Consider the following 5361-nt stretch of genomic DNA (forward strand, 5'->3'; position numbering starts at 1 on the left):
GTCAGTAAATGGATAATTTTTATTTTATGGGTGTAATTGTATATATATATATGGGTGGAATCAAGTGAAAACTCCTCTTACAGAGAAAAATTAAAAACTACTAAAAAACTATTTTTAACTTTTTTTTTTAAAAAAAAATTTGAAATTTTTTCTTTTCCATTATTCTTATATGTTGTTATTGGTTCAAAAAAAAAGCAAAAAAACTTGTCGGTAACCTCGTTGGTGTAGTGCACATGTGAAATAGTGTGCATTGCATATATGCAAAAGTGTTGTATTGCATAGAATACAACACTATTACACATATTTAATTCAACACTATTGTATATATACAATATAAGACTAATACGCACACCGAATGCACATTAGTATGTATGTGTAATACAACATTAACGCACATGTGCACTACATCGACTTTTATTATTTTATTATTATTTTTTTTCATATAATACAACACTACTACACATATACAATACATAAATATTGAATATATGCAATTAAACCCTATTTAACATAAAAATACATAGTAATACACATGTGTAATACAACGGTATTGCACAGTAATACGTATGTGCATTACAGCGGGTTTTTTTTATTTTTTTTATTTTTTTCGAGTAAATGGTAAGAAAATATAAGAATAATGGCAAAAACAGAAATTTAAAAATATTTTTTTATTTTTAATTACAAATAACTATTTAGGAGTTTTTAAGTTTTCTCTCTAAAGATGAGTTTTCTCTTTATCGTCCCCCTATATATATAGGATGGTTATCTTAAAAACAAATAATTTCCTAGAAAGGGTAGGAATAAATCATAAGCATCGGGTTATGTTAATAAATGGTTGAGATTTAAAATTACCAAAAACCGACATAGTTTCCTAGAGTTGCTCTTTTACCGTAGGTTATAATACCATATGTCAAAAATCCTTATTGGCTTACAATTTCTAAGAAACTTTTTATTTTTATTTGAACCCTATATATATATATATAGGGGCTAGATCTTGCGAGAAGCAATATTATAGCGAGAAGTGTGAGAAGAGAAAATGAACCATTGATTGTGTTTAATCAATGGTCAACAAAAGAAATGACAATTTCGTAAATACAAATACATGTTATGACAAAAAGGGTGCATATGTCTTTTGTAATGTAATCCTTATTAAGATAGACACTAATGCATTTAGCTGTTTCATTTTTTTATGCTTAATCAACGGTCATAGTGTCATATATAATTTTTATTATTTTATTTCTTTCATTAAGCTAGACAATAATGTATGTGAAAATTTTATAGCTGTAGATTATTAGCATGATCCACTATTTATTATTTGTTGTTTAATATAAAAAAAGTTTTGTATTGTTTAAGTGATATTTAGCGGTTTCATTTTTTTATGCTTAATCAATAATTATAGTGTCATATATAATTTTTACTATATTATTTCTTTTATTAAGCTAGATATTAATGTATGTAAAAATTTTATTATTATAGGTTATTAGCATGATCTGCTATTTATTATGCGTAGTTTAATATAAAAAAAAAAAGTTTATTTTGTACTATGTAAGTGGTATTTTGAATTGTGTATGTGTAAACTTTATTGTGTGTAGCTTCATTTATGTACTGTGGAGGTGGTATTTTGAATTGTGTACGTGTAAATTTTGTCATGCGTAAGTTCATATATGTACTGTGTAGGTGATATTTCGAACCTTGTACGTGTAAATTTTATAACATGTAGGATCATTTATGTGTTATGTAGGTTCATATATGGGTTTTGGATATGCTGATGTGTATGGTATGTTATCTGATGCATTGTATAATATGTAGGATATGTTGGTAACATTGATGTGTAGCATATATTTTTAATGTGTAGGATATGTTATATGATTTGTATAGGATATGCTATTAACATTGATGTGTAGCATGTATTTTTAATGTGTAGGGATAATTATTCAGAATGAGTTTTTCTTATTTTAATATAAAAATCTGGAATTATAAAAAGACTTTCGAAATAATGTAAAATTAATAATCAATATAATATAAAAAAGGACAAAAAGAAAATAATATGTGAAACTCCTAACTTATTTACTAGTTACCAAAAAACAAAGCATGAAAATTTTACTAATATACTCTAGTAATTAATTAAACATAAAATAAAAAGAAAATTATATGATTGGCTGGAAGGACTTCTCGCACTTCTCATAATAAGAAAACTTCTTAAATGAATCTACCCCTATATATATATATATATATTACACACATATACTAATATAATAATATTATCCATAAAAACAAGCCAAGAGACAAATCTATGCCCCCCCCCCCCCCACTTATTGGGGGGGGGGGGGGGGGGGTTCTTGCCCTATGTCGCCCCAATTTGTAGCCATTACGCATGGTCTTATGGAGGGGCTCTAAATCTCAAGTTAAAGTGCCACGTCAGTGCTACGTAGGCATTGTGACTTTAACTAACATACCCTTTAACACCACGTTGTTGTTTAAAGTCCCGATACAACGTTAAAACACCACCATTTCCTTGTTAAAATATTTAGGCCCTGCCACTTTCTCCTTTGCCGCCCCTTTAAGGGCGGGCCTTTTACCACCAATGCCTTAACGCCTCAGCACGGTGTGCACGACATTAAGGCCGGACCACGTAACCTTGCAGCCCCTTGTTACCGCCTACAACAAGAAACTAAGGGAGAAGATGTACTCATGGGTACTATTAATTCACCGACTAATCTTGCACTATCACCTTATTTCTACCCTCAAATACCCACAAACCACAAAATTACGGGCATCACCTACCCACAATAATAATGCCTAATAAATTAAGTATTAAGTCATTTTAATTCTCCAACAACACAATAACAATAAAAAATGAATTAATTTTACGTGAGAAACCTTTGTCATAAAATCAAACAATTCATCCTACTCGTATAAAAAGACGACAGTATTGTTAAATGGTTTGAAAGACACAGAGCCTACCCGTATAGATGGCCCCATCCTCTATAAGGATAAATGAGTGGGTAGTTGACTATTTGAGGCCTTTATGTGAGTGAAAACTTAAGTATTAGCATTTATGCTAGAGTCATCTATATTTAATCTTTAGATTATGACATTTGCCAATTGCAATTGCTCAACTCAATTATTTGGTATTAAAAAATTAATCCATTTGCAATTTATATACGTGTTCTCTTTCTCAAACTTCACAAACATATCAACCACTCAAATATTTAAAAATGGACTATTTTTCAAGATTGATTATGCTGCTAATCATGCTAGCACCACCTTCTTCATTATGTTCTTCAATCCAAATTAGTGATAGTTTATATCATTGTCTTTCTACATACTCCACAACTCAACTTCCCAACATTTTTTACACCCCAAACAACCCTTCTTTCACACCCCTTTTGAATTCAACCTCCTTGAATCTCCGGTTAGTCACACCTAGTGCTCCGAAACCTGAGGTTATCTTCACCCCATTAAACGAAATCCACATCCAAAACGCAGTGTTTGCGCAAAAAAGATTGGGATTCATCTTCCGTTTAGAAGCGGAGGGCATGATTATGAAGGACTCTCTTTTACGTCCTTTATGGACCTTCCGTTTATCATTATTGACTTACCCAAACTTCGTCGCATTAGTGTTGATATTGCGGATGGTTCGGTTTGGGTCGAGGCTGGTGCAACCATCGGTGAGGTTTATTACCGAGTTGCTGAGAAAAGCAAGACTCATGGGGTCTCGGCTGGGATATGCACAAGCCTAGGTGTTGGCGGTCACATCACGGGCGGTGGATATGGTTCCATAATGAGAAAGTATGGGCTCGGGGCTGATAATGCACTGGACGTGAAGATAATCGATGCAAATGGTCGGATATTGGATCGGAAAGCCATGGGGGAGGATGTTTTTTGGGCTATTCGAGGTGGCGGTGGTGGTAGTTTCGGAGTCATAGTTTCTTGGAAACTAAAACTCGTACCTGTCCCTGAAACTGTAACCGTTTTTAACGTTGGACGAACATTAGAACAAGGCGCGACCAAGATTCTTTACAAGGGGCAACAAGTTGCTGACAAACTTGATGAAGATCTTTTTCTGAGGGTCATCATTCAAACCTCAAATGTATATAATACAAATCAAAGAACCATAACTACAACTTACAATAAGATTGATTTTTGGAAAAGTAAACAAACTTCAAGAAATCATGAAACAAAGTTTCCCTGAATTGGGTTTGAAGAAAGAAGATTGCATTGAAATGAGTTGGTTGAATCGGTCTTGTTCATCGGCGGCTACCCGAGAACCGTCCCCACCACCGTCCTACTTGCAGGAATACCCTTTATTGTGAACTATTTCAAAGCAAAATCAGATTTTGTAAAACATCCTATTCCAGAAGAAGGATTAAAAGGAATCTTGGAAAGATTCTTAGAAGAAGATAGTCCATTTATGCTCTTTACACCATATGGAGGATTGATGAGTAGGATTCCAGAATCATCAACCCCATTTCCCCATAGAAATGGGACACTTTTCATGATTCTGTATATGACTGTTTGGACAAACCCTATTAAAAAAGATGTGATGGAGAAGCATGTTGATTGGATTAGAAAGCTCTACAGCTACTTGGCACAATATGTTTCAAAGTGTCCAAGACAGGCTTATTTGAATTACAGAGATCTTGATCTTGGAATGAATGACAAAAATGGTGATGACACTAGTTTTGTCAAGGCAAGTTCTTGGGGGACAAGATATTTCAAAGAAGAAAACTTTAATAGGTTGGTGAAGATAAAGACTAAGTTTGATCCTGATAACTTCTTCAAACATGAACAAAGCATACCTATTTCACCTTTTAATAGGGAAGCCCCAAATTCAAATTTGTAAAATATGGGAAGGGTAAGCAAGTAATTTATGATTAATGTGTTATTTATTTTGCTTTGTGTCTTTGTGGGTATGTAATAAATAAGTGTGGGAACTATGATGGAATTTATGTTCTAGTATCATATATTAATTTCATATGCACATCTGTGATAATAAAACAATTTTTTATCACATAACCAGTCATGCCATTATTTTTATCATATTATCGTAGGCGTCATTAAAAACTAACAGAATCTACCTCGTTAGTGAAAAACTTGTTGACGGCCAACAGGTCGACACTTAGAACTGTTGTGGACTATTTTTAAAGTTTGGCTTAGCTAGCCAATGAGATAATAAAACAATTTTTTATCACATAACCAGTCATGCCATTATTTTTATCATATTATCGTATGCGTCATTAAAAACTAACAGAATTTACCTCGTTAGTGAAAAACTTGTTGACGGCCAATAGGTTGACACTTGGAACTGTTGTGGTACATTTTTAAAGTTCGGCTTAGCTAGCCAATGAGACAAAGTTT

The 5361-nt window shown here is 32.8% G+C and overlaps 1 pseudogene; it reads left to right on the forward strand.

The window, feature by feature from the left end:
• Positions 1-3114: 3114 nt before the first annotated feature.
• On the forward strand, positions 3115-4846 carry LOC143547723 (monolignol oxidoreductase AtBBE-like 13 pseudogene; annotated as a pseudogene).
• The last annotated feature ends 515 nt before the right edge of the window (positions 4847-5361 follow it).

The sequence above is a fragment of the Bidens hawaiensis genome, unplaced genomic scaffold (assembly GCF_021521415.1).
Source record: "Bidens hawaiensis isolate Kalapana, Puna unplaced genomic scaffold, B.hawaiensis_p1.1 tig00000905_1, whole genome shotgun sequence".
Classification (NCBI taxonomy): Eukaryota; Viridiplantae; Streptophyta; class Magnoliopsida; order Asterales; family Asteraceae; genus Bidens; species Bidens hawaiensis.